At 39.4% G+C, this 12,115-nt stretch overlaps 1 protein-coding gene and 1 pseudogene across 7 annotated transcripts in view; both read right to left on the reverse strand.

Moving 5' to 3' along the window:
• CCSER1 (coiled-coil serine rich protein 1) overlaps positions 1–12,115 on the reverse strand; it is a 1,433,531-nt gene that overhangs the window by 1,190,746 nt on the left and 230,670 nt on the right. The gene's annotated exons all lie outside the window — the stretch shown is intronic.
• Positions 8,994–10,281, reverse strand: LOC149125104 (proteasome subunit alpha type-1 pseudogene; annotated as a pseudogene).

The following is a 12,115-nucleotide window of genomic DNA, read 5'->3' on the forward strand; positions in this document are numbered from 1 at the left end:
GGGCTGGCCTCTCCCTGGTGCTGAGGACAGGGCTGGATACCCTCACCACGGTCTTCAACAGCAATGCCAGATGGGACCATGGGGTTGCAGAAAAGGTGAGCATCAACTGGCACTGCACTCCACTCCCCATAGTGGAGTGGGCAGATGCAGGCAAAAGCCTAGGGCTTCAGAGAAGCTGAGCACTCTCCTAGGAAAAGCAGCAGAGCACACAATAAGTGTGTCTTTCATGAGGAGCACCTGGGCCTTCTGTTGTTTGTGAGCCAGTGGGCTGGGACTCCCTGAGAGACAAGATCGAAATCCCAGTTGGAGTATTACCAAAGTAAAAGGTGATACTCCCAAGTGCTGGAGCCCAAAACAACCAGTGGAAGATGGAGAGAGAGCAACACAGCTGGCAGAGGCAGAGACAGAAGAAAACAATGCCACCCCTGGGTACAGCCAGTGCCAGAGACTACCTGGCAGTTATAATCGTTGAGTCCCCTGGTGACAGAACAATACTGAACCTCCAGTGTTATTCAAGGCTTCAGAGTTCACCTACTCATGGGGTATAGAGGTAGATGGTGTTCTGCTCGTGGAGATAAACCCAAATCAGCTGATACCTCTGTGCACTCAGCCTTGCACTTGTGACATAGCAACACCTTATGTCATGATTTAATATATTAACCTGTGACTCTTGCAGATTTAAAAGCAGTTATGCGCATTTTGCTAAGCCATCTGGAGTCATCTCTTGAGAGACAGAAAATAGATTTTATTGGACTTATTCCCCAAATAGATGAATACAGCCTGATGCTGCAAATATCCTGGTGGACTGAATTCCTTTGAAACAGTGACCAACCAATTGGCTTCTTGGATAGGTGCTTTGCAGCTGGGCTGCTGTAAAAGATAGCCACAGACATTGACCACACTGGACTTTGTCATAAAACCACACCTGGATGCGTAAAAGACTTTAGTCTGAGAGCAATACAATAAAACCCAATCAGTGTTGGAATAGTTTATGTCATACCCTATAGTTTGTTGCTGTAACTTGAATTGTTGTTATGGTCTTTGGATATAATGTTCCATACCCTATGTGTACTCCTAGCAAGGGACCTTTGCACAAACAATGTATATGCAGATTGTGAGGCAAGGAAATTTGAAGGGACGGACTGTCGGGAAGATGGTTTTTATCAAGTTCCCACACCTTTTGCCCTTGCCCCCTTATCTCTGTGCTCCCACATGCCTGTGCTTCTACAGTAACTCATGTCATGGTAATCAACAGGTCCCAGTGCTTGGCTAGCAGTCCATAAGTCTATCATGTAATGGTTCAGCTCCAGGCCACTACTGTCTGTAAATTCATATAAGCAATTGGGGGACTTGTTTAGGTGCGGCTGCTTGTAGATGTATGGGTACAGTGATTGGCGAATGTGTCGTTGTATGTGGCTATGTGTGAATGTGTGCAGGTCTCCGTGTGTGTGTGTGTATGTGTGTGTGTCTGACTGTAGCCACTGAAAAAGAGATGATTATCTACTATGATCCCAAGGCCACCAGGGGCAACTGGTTATTCCTTGTGCATTTCTCGCCTCCACTGTGAGAAAGGAAATATAAACCTAACTGGCAAGCCTTATAGTTTCCTATTAAGTTTAGATAATTGAATCTGGTCCTTGTTTTAGAGGAATTTCCTGAAAGCAATCAATCCACCCTGTCCTGGTGTCCATATGACCACACAAGTGGCATCAATATGCCATGAAAAATGGCCAACTGACAGCTACTGAACTCAGGGTGTGGACGATGTCTAAATGTTTTGCAAATGTATCAAATAAGAGATGAAAACCCTATGGCCACCCCAACTATATCCAGTAGACTTCTAAGTAATGTTAAGAGGATTGGTTATCTAATCATTCTTAGTGCCATCTCATGGGGCTTAAAGACACAGAACTTAGTTAAATTTAAACATGTTGACAGTACTACATCGAGAGAGCTAAAGCAGTTTTTTCTTCATGAAGAAGGATCCAAGTATGGTTCTAAAAGAGGAAGATAGTTTTGGGGGCCAGTGCTGTGGCATAGTGGGTAAAGCCACTGCCTACAGTGCTGGCATCCCATATGGGCACCAGTTTGAGTCCCAGCTGCTTCACTTCTGATCCCTGCTATGGCCTTGGAAATCAGTAGAAGATGGCCCAAGTGCTTGGGCCCCTGCACCCACCTGGGAGACCTGGAAAAAGCTCCTGACTCTTGGCTTTGATTGGCACAGATCCAGCTATTGCAGCCATTTAGGGAGTGAACCAGCAGATGGAAGATCTCTCTCTCTCTCTCTGCCTCTCTGTAACTCTACCTTTCAAATAAATAATCTTTTTTAAAAAAAGGATAGTTTTGTTCCTCCCTACCCACCACTTGCATACCTCCCAGAGTCTAAACTGCTCTTTCTAGCTTGTACAATTGTTCTCCCTCCACAAGCATAAAATTATCCTTAATTCCGGTAGCTACATGTTACTTTTTTTTCCGGTCAACCCCAATTCACATCTTGCCTTATCAGTGGGAATAGGTAACAAAAGGACAATGGAATTTTCTTAAATCCTTCAGAAACCCATTATAGCACTCACTTTGGGTCATGTCAACCAGTTCAGAGGGACTCCCTGAACAGTGCACTCAATCAGTTTAGGAGAATATCAATCCAAGAAAAGAATCAAAGTAGATGAACTAGAATTAAGTTTGAATCCTATAAGCCACATTTTGGCTGAGATGAGAACCAGAGGGAGACCAATCAGGACATACTGAGCCTTTCACTGGTGTAGACTTTTTTTTTTTTTTTTTTTTTTTTTTTTTTTTGACAGGCAGAGTGGACAGTGAGAGAGAGAGACAGAGAGAAAGGTCTTCCTTTGCCGTTGGTTCACCCTCCAATGGCCGCCGCGGCCAGCGCGCTGCGGCCGGCGCACCGCGCTGATCCGATGGCAGGAGCCAGGAGCCAGGTGCTTTTCCTGGTCTCCCATGGGGTGCAGGGCCCAAGCACCTGGGCCATCCTCCACTGCACTCCTTGGCCACAGCAGAAGGCTGGCCTGGAAAAGGGGCAACCGGGACAGAATCCGGCGCCCCGACCGGGACTAGAACCCGGTGTGCCGGCGCCGCTAGGCGGAGGATTAGCCTAGTGAGCCGCGGCGCCGGCCCCTGGTGTAGACTTTTAATGATGGCTGCAGAGGCCTAAATCAGCTGTGAAAATACCCTGTAGCTGGAACCCAGATAAGATGACCTAATGAACCTCAACTATGACCAAGAAAACTTCAATCATGGGCAAGGAAACATTCATTATACTTTAAAAAGTACGGAAATTTAAGGGCATTGTCAGAAGAGTGATTAACAAACCACTGTTTGCCTCTCCTTGTATACGAATAACATCCCTTGGGGAATGAGTGTGGGAATGTAATGTACCTCCTTAGTCAATAATCAAGTCTGTTAGCTATCACCAGGTATTCTTCGATTTTCAATGAATTCCTCCTTTCAGTGTGGTTGATAAGCTCTTATAAGTCTGGCTTGTTTAAACCTGACTTGATGTAATATGTATGTACTTACCCTGTAAGAAAAGTATAAAACTCATAATCACACTCAGGCTTATAGAACAGACACCCCATGCAACTAACTGGTTATTTCCAGGTTTGAATCGTCATTCTGAAGGCCTGAATAAACATCAACTTTGATTTTTTTCACCCAGATTCATTATTTCTGTTAAGACAGGAGGTGCTGGGTGAGGTGATAAATAAAGATACATTGCACCAAATAACAGATGATACACCTACTTTTCACCTACCCTCTACCCTTCTGTTGGGCACTGGCTGAAAGAAGATAATCCTTTCCTGGGAACATACGCACTCAATGATCAAACTTCTTCAGGTTTTTTTTTTTTTTTTGATAAAAGAGGTTAAAGGTTTAAAGTTAAACTCTTTTTGAGATTACTATTAAGGAGGGCATTACAAAGTTTAATAATGATACCTGTGGATGGGAGGCAGTGTGGCAATTCCACTGAACACCTCATCTCTCAGCCAATTTTTTTAAACTATTTTTTTTCAACAAAGAAAACACTAATGTCAGACTAAAAACTCTAGAAAGCAAACTTCACGACAAAAATGAGTCACTGGGTTGTAAAGGCATGGATGGAGTCAAAGTATCTACAGTCAAAAGGCACCACTGAGAGCCCTAAGAGGAGATCATCTGTTCAGTTTAATCAACGTGCCAGGCATGGGTTAGGGCAGCGCCTCAGCTAAGGAGATTCTGCTCACGTTGCAGGAAAAGCACATCAACTTTGGCAGGAGTTACAAGTCTTACATGCAGTGGCAGCCTCTACATAAGAAAAATAGCATCCTTTACCTTGTTTAGGTGGATGTGTTGCCATGTCAAGTCAATTGATGTTTCTGGAAAGAGTGGCAATCTGAAACATGAGCTTTATTACAGTTTGTCTGGGCAGAGAAGTATGAGCATCTACATGAATGAACAAAATAACACGACCAGCAGTTGAAATTTGTCCCCATTCTCCAAAACCCCAGAAAAGCTCTGTGAGAATTTTTAGTTTCTCAAATGGCAGATCAAACAAACTATCTGCAACTATCAAGGGCTAATGCAATCCAATAATGTTCATCAATGGAATTATTGGCTAGAGCTATGAAAATTCTTTGAGTTTTGTCCACTGAGCAAAGTGACCTAGTGCATTTTTAGTTTAATACAGCTGCTTCAGAGTTTCTACAGCTTCAGCAGCCCAGCAGATATTATTGAATTTCCACTAACCTTACTCAACACACTTCAGGCCCAAGCATTTAAGGGAAATTGTGAATCAAGGACCCACTGAGTCAGCAGATTTGCCTCAGAGGGTGGTGTGGGGAATGCAGTTTCCCCTGGAGGGATAACTGCCACTTACTCAATAAAGCTAAGGTGCATCCAGAGATAATCCAGTGTGTTCTTGTTGAGTCCTTCCTATCTAATTAGTCAGAGTTGAGTTCACTGACCCCCAGATGGGAACCTCAGGCCAGATGACCACAAGGCCTTCACAGGTCAGAGTTTTGACAAGAGCCCAGTACCAACATAACAACTGCTTTTCTTTCTTTCTTTCTTTCTTTCTTTCTTTCTTTCTTTCTTTCTTTCTTTCTTTCTTTCTTTCTTTCTTTCTTTCTTTCTTTCTTTCTTTCTTTCTCTCTCTCTCTCTCTCTCTCTCTCTCTCTCTCTCTTTCTTTCTTTCTTTCTTTCTTTCTTGACAGGCAGAGTGGACAGTGAGAGAGAGAGAGACAGAGAGAAAGGTCTTCCTTTGCCGTTGCTTCACCCTCCAATGGCCGCCGCGGCCGGCACGCTGCAGCCGGCGCACCGCACTGATCCGATGGCAGGAGCCAGGTACTAATCCTGGTCTCCCATGGGGTGCAGGGCCCAAGCACTTGGGCCATCCTCCACTGCACTCCCTGGCCACAGCAGAGAGCTGGCCTGGAAGAGGGGCAACCAGGACAGAATCCAGCGCCCCGACCGGGACTAGAAGCCGGTGTGCCGGTGCCGCAAGGCTCAGGATTAGCCTAGTGAGGCAAGGCGCCGGCCTACAACTGCTTTTCAAAAGGAGTGACTGCTAGTGCTATCCAGAGGCAACAAGTCCAAGACTCCAAAGGGTACCTATCAGCTGGTAGCTATTCCCTTCTTCCAGAATAGAATTGGCAGTATAATCAGCAACAGTGACTATAGCTTTAAAGAGCAAATATGTTGTAGGGCTCCAAGGTACTATCCCTTCTCTGCACACAGCCATTCCTCAGTGGGAGGCTTTCCCCTGACACTTAACGCAACAGGAAAGTACTAACCCATACAATGCATCAAGTTTCTACTCTGTATTCAGAAATGAGGGGTAAAAAAAGTGCACAGAATTTACTCAGAGGGCCAAGCCCACATCATCAATGTGGAATCTTGGCTGAATCCCATCAATTAAATTTGATTGTCAAGGAAACACACCCCCTCCCACCCACTATCAACATACACACAAGGAAAGGAGAATTTGAAACAACCCTGGCACTGTTTAAGCTGATCTCTTTATACTTACTTCCCAGAACTCTGCTTGCTACCAAACTTCAAATCCTTCCTTATTAAAAAAAAAAAAATGAAGTGAAGGTCAATTTATTGCCTGACTGGCCATTAATCTGGTCAACATGTTCATCACCAATTCCAACAAAATTTCCTTGGATCCTTCTATCAAACCACAAGGCTTTCATCTATCATCTTCTAGAAATATAGTATCTGTAACAATGCCATCTTTACAGACAAAACTGAATAACTCTGAAGGTATTAAGAGGTTACCTTTCCTGCAAGCTAACACGTTAGCCTGCCACTGTTTGACAGATACCTGCAGAAGCCACAAGGCTCTTGGCTTAGAGGAAAATGACTGTATTACTCCTAACAAGTAGCAAGAGTATCCACCTTTTCTTATGCCAGTTGTGAGCCCAAATTCCCACAAGAAAATGCAAAGGGTAACATCTGTAAATGCAGTGAATCACATTACAGGTGCAGAATATGAGCTTATACATTCAAATATTTTACAATTTTAAAAATGGCTGCCCTTTCACTCAAATGGAGACACTGTTTTTTCCCTATACAAATATCATGAAAAGACAATTCATAACAAAGATAGTGACTTTACTCATTAGACAACAAAGAATGCTAGGGACATATGAATAATTATCCTGTCAAAGGACTAGAATATCCTCAGTAAACTAGATCCATTACTATTATTTCAAATTTTTAAAAATACAGAGCAAATTATATTTCTTAAAGCCATTAATTATAAAATAAATGACTGGGTTAAAAACAAAAATAATGGAAATCCATATCTGACAGAAGAGGACGCACAGCAAAGAGCTGGTTAATTGTGATTTCAACAAGTACAACTATTTCCCGTTTCATTCTTACTATTTCACTGAATACATATTTTATTCCAAACATATGGCAGCATATTTAGTTTGGCAAGTATGCAATACTCTAGAGTACTATATTTTACACATAATTAACCCCATGGCTTCCAATACTTCTTTCAACCAGGGCAATATTTCTTATCCATCAAGCACCATTTCTAGAAAATCCTTCCTTGGGGCTGGCTCTGTGGTACAGCAGATTAAATTCCCAGCCTGCAGCACCAGAATCCCATATGGGTGCTGGTTCAAGTCTGGCTGCTCCACTTCCCATCCAGCTCTCTGCTATGGCCTGGGAAAGCAGTAGACGATGGCCCAAGTCCTTGGACCCCTGCACCATGTGGGAGACTGGCAAGAAGCTCCTAGCTCCTGGCTCCTAGCTCCTAGCTCCTGGCTTCAGATGGGCTCAACTCCAGCAGTTGCAGTCATTTGGTGAGTGAACCAGCAGATGGAGATCTCTCTCTCTCTCTCTCTCTCTCTCTCTCTCTGTGTGTGTGTGTGTGTGTGTCAACCTCTTTCTATAACTGTCAAAAAAATAAATTGTTAAAAAAAAGAAAATCTGTCCTAGTTACCATTTATCCTTAACTTTCTTTACACACACACACATATATACTAGTAAACTGAGTGAACTGAAAATAAGATATTTATGTGAGTACTCTTTGATCTAGCACACTACCCTCTAATCAGAAGACTTTCAACAGATATATGTTGAAAGATGGTTGGCTGGATGCCTGAATAGTAGTGTGGCTTAATAAAGTTTGGAACCTCACCATTGTACGTGTTGGCTATTGCCATAATTTTCATGTCTTGTATTCCTTCATATTTAGTGTGTTCACGTGCTACCATCAGATTATTGCCATGTGAGAATCAGTTTCACCATACTACTTTTCTTCTGAAAACACCATAATTGCTTGTAATAAAATTAAAGACTGATGCCAAGATTCCGAGACAGTATTTAAAAACTTCTATACATATATATATATGTGTGTGTGTGTGTATATATATATATATTTAAAACCTCAATATAACTTTTAAAAGTGACCTATTAAGCAGCCCATACTCTAATACAACTTGGACATTTCCCCTTCTATATCTCCACTTGTATAATCCTCACAATAATTCTTTCTTCTTCCATTGCCTATTTTTGAACCTTTACGCAAATTCTATGCTTTTCTTACTGCTCCATTCAGAGTAAGGTATTCCATTTTAAAACTTTTATTAAATAAATTATCTAGGTTAGACCATAGAACTATGTGCTAATATAAGTCACAGATTATTATTTTATATTTAAGCATTAATTTTTGGAATTTATTTTTTCTTTCAGATCATACACATTAGAGTAAAAAGTTTATTCATCAGTATTCTAAATTATTCTAGTCACATTCCTTTTTTTCTAGGACATGCACATTTTTCACAGTGGATTGTTACAAGCAATCTTCTAAGTATGGTTTTTCACATATCTTTATTCAGCAATTGCAAGGAAATTCTTGTTATGACCCTGGTCCTAACAGTGGTTTAATTTTACATTGTTATTAACTTAACCATATCTGTTCATTTGTTCATTCATATTGAAAACATTCTGAACTAGATGACCTCTAAGACTACTTACACTTAAAATGTTTTTGTCAATTATGTCAATAATAAAAAACAACAGTATTTTCTGTTGTCACGGTGCCTTTACAGTCATCTCTCCTATGACTGCTTTCCTCTTTGGCTAATTTACTGGTTGTCAGGGAACTGGTTAGTTGACATTTTCAGTATGTATGCTCCTATTCATATTTTGAATAATAGTATTACCTAAATATGAAAATGTAAAGTACACAAAGTGTGCTAAATATGTGATCTTTTAAGGAATAGCCATATATTTATAAATAAATTTTATGTGTATATTCAACAATGATATTAAATTAAAATATTAACATAATTAAGAAACATACCTATAGAATCAAAAGGGGCAATTCTTGAAGGGAATAATATCACAGATTTTTTTTATTTAAAAACACAGTACAGGGATTATTCTCTGGAAGGATACTGGATTCTTGAAGCAGGGAGATTTGAAGGAGATTAATTGGGTTCATTTTATCTCCTCCCAAGGTAAATAAACTATGTGCAGCTATACCTTGTATGACTCAGATTAAATTTTGAGAATTAGTTATAGAAAAGGTCTTTTTTTGTAGCTGCTAATATATTAGGCAACATAATAATCTTCCATAGATTTAAAGGATATAGAAAGATGTGCACAGGTTATATTCAAAGAGTTCACCATTTTAAAATAGATAGTTGAGTACCCAAGGATTTCAATTTCCACGGCCATCCTAGGAATCAATCCCTTACAGACACCAAAAATGATTTCTAAGATTATCCACTTTTCATCATAAAATTTTAGTACAGACATCAATACTACTACTATTAAATGGTTTATATTGGTCTTCTTAAAGAAAAATATACCCATTATATGCTTCCAGTGAAGCTGCTTGGCAAAAACATCTGGGCTTATTTGTAAAACATATCATCTGACCACCATGTACCTTTTGGTTCAAAGTACAGATTACAGTCACGAGTATGTGCTCTTCATATTCTTGCACATATATAATACAAGTACAGACTGGTTTATCACTTAAGGTCCACTAATTCATCAATTCATCAACCTTGCCTACAGGTTCATCAGCAGGCTAAGCTAATGTATTTCTCTGCGGTCTTTCTGGAAGACCTTCCAGGAATGGCAACACATCATTATCCTCATTGAATGTAAACTACAAGTCTTTACCAACAGGAAACCTGGTTGTTAGGTCCTGCTCTGCAGGAAGAGTTTCTCTTAATGCATACACATCATGGTTTAACCAGTTCATATAAACTGTATTTCATAAATTCAGAAATATCTCTTTCTAAGCAAATATAGGCTGATTGAAAATGGGTACCAATGGTTGTAGCTCTGCAGTCCAAACAGCATGTGGACAAGTTAGGAAAATGGGACAGTCCATATTACCAAAACTAGCAATAGGCAGTCCAATTCCATACAGTCTCTGTACACACTGTATTTCATGGTTTTTTTAGTTCTGCTTCCAGCAAGATGTTAAGATGAGACATAGGAGGTGGTCTGTTAAAGAAACATCCAGAATCCAAACACTACTGGCACATAAAATTACATAACAGTCTTGCTTGGGAAATAAGCCTGGCAGTTGAGATATCAAAATGGTTATCAACTTGGAAAATTTTCTTCCAATGATCTGCTAGCTCTAATATTCCCTTTTCAATGTAGCCAGTACTGCATAGGCTTTTGATTTCTGACTAACTGTAGTTGAAACTTGCCTAACAGCCTTCATTGCGTATTCAGTTTTATGAATCCTGCCCTGATGGCTCCAGTCATATTATTGTCATATTGGTTGTGAACCATAGTTCACTAAGAGGTCTAGCTATTGGACTTCTCCATGGCTTATATTTTCACCAGTTAATAAGTCAAATTAATGCTTTCAAAGTTGTGAATTTCTTTTAACTTTTAAATCACAACACCATCTATTTTAGCAGATCTTAACCTTTCATTTTCATGTGACAATTTATACAGTCTTCACACTTCTCTCACAAAAGATAGTGAGCTTCATCCTTGGAAATGAAGAACATTGTGTTTGTGTGAAAACATGAATATGGGAAGATAGATTTCATAACTCTAAGGAAAAAGACTATTTAAAACCTTTTACATTCTATTTCCCCACAGTCTACTTCTATCTCAGAGAAAGTATTTTATTATATATTTAAAGGTAAAAATAAGTAGATATTATTTTTGGTTTGTGTAGGAAGCTCTTTCATACCATGTTATAAGAGAAAAAATTATAAACCCAATGAATAGCCAATATGATTTCCTACTGTGCTCATTCACTCACTTCCCAATAATGACCTTAAGTTCACAAGGAGCATATTTTAAAATAAAACATGCTGATTTTGAAAAAGTAACAAATAAAAGTGTGGCCCCAAATGGTTTTACAAGGGGCACAACAAAAATATCCAGGTAAGGTGACCACAGACATAATTTTATATTAAAAGCATCATTCTCTCATTTTGCATAACAAATGTGCATTTCCAAGAGTTCAAACCACTAGTATGTACTAACATGATAGGTGGAGAAGTGAATGCACAAAGACACATAAAAAATCACAAAATATCTTGTTTAAAATTGTATATATTCAGTAATAAGATAACATTGCTTTGTGTTTCACTTGACAATTTTCTTTAGCATTTTTTGGAAGCCACATGCTGTTATTAAATAATCTAAAGATTTTATTTTCCTTTCTATACTTGAAAGTCTCTGCTTAATCATATTAAGAAAGCTGAATAGCATTTGGATAAGTAATCTTTTGGAATAAAACTGAAACACAGGAGTGTACTTAAACACAGGAAATACAAAGCAAGAAATAAACTCCTAGGGATTTGGTATACTTTGGTAACCGTAGTGATATTCATTCAACAAGCATCTATGGAGTACCTATTAGATGTCATAGGCTACTAGTATTTCTTTAGGATTAGCAATACAAAAATGAGGGGGAAAAAAAACCAACACCTCAATTTACTTGACAAATTGTCCTGCTCTTGGGCTACTGTTTATTTAAGGAGATAACAAACTCAAGTAATTACAAAATACTATGATAAATACTTGATTAGAAACTGCCAAGGAGATAAGTAATCTAACAATTATATAAACCAGGAATCAGAGACTGGAACTACTTCAACTGTACATTCCCCTGCTCATGCTGATTCCCAGCTTTACCTTATGGCTATGTTTCAGAAAGAAAATCTTACCAAAGTTTTCTCACATGTAAAATAGGGATAACAGAGTTATTGTGTGGAGTTAATACTTACAAAGTCAGTGTCATAGACAGTACAATATCAACTGTTTAATAATAAGGTACATGTACTGAATTTCAAACATATAAATCTAAAGACTGACAAAAGTGGTTTACTCATAGGCAACCCTTACATGAAAATATCAATGTTACATGGTCTTTAACTGCAAAGAAAGAAGCCTATTTCACTGCAATTGGACTGTAGCCCATGGAGAGATGCCTTTCTAGTGTACCAAAAAAAAAGTCCTGATAGAGTAGATGGAAGACCAAAAGCTGAGGGACATCTGTAGCTATGATGATCCTGTAGTGTGCGGACAGCAAAATTGGAAAAAACACTGGAAAAGAAATTATTGAGAAGGATGTATTTGGGACTCTTTTCTAACTAACTTGGTC

The sequence above is a fragment of the Oryctolagus cuniculus genome, chromosome 8 (genome assembly GCF_051225735.1).
Source record: "Oryctolagus cuniculus isolate XC-2025 breed Fujian yellow rabbit chromosome 8, ASM5122573v1, whole genome shotgun sequence".
Taxonomy (NCBI): Eukaryota; Metazoa; Chordata; class Mammalia; order Lagomorpha; family Leporidae; genus Oryctolagus; species Oryctolagus cuniculus.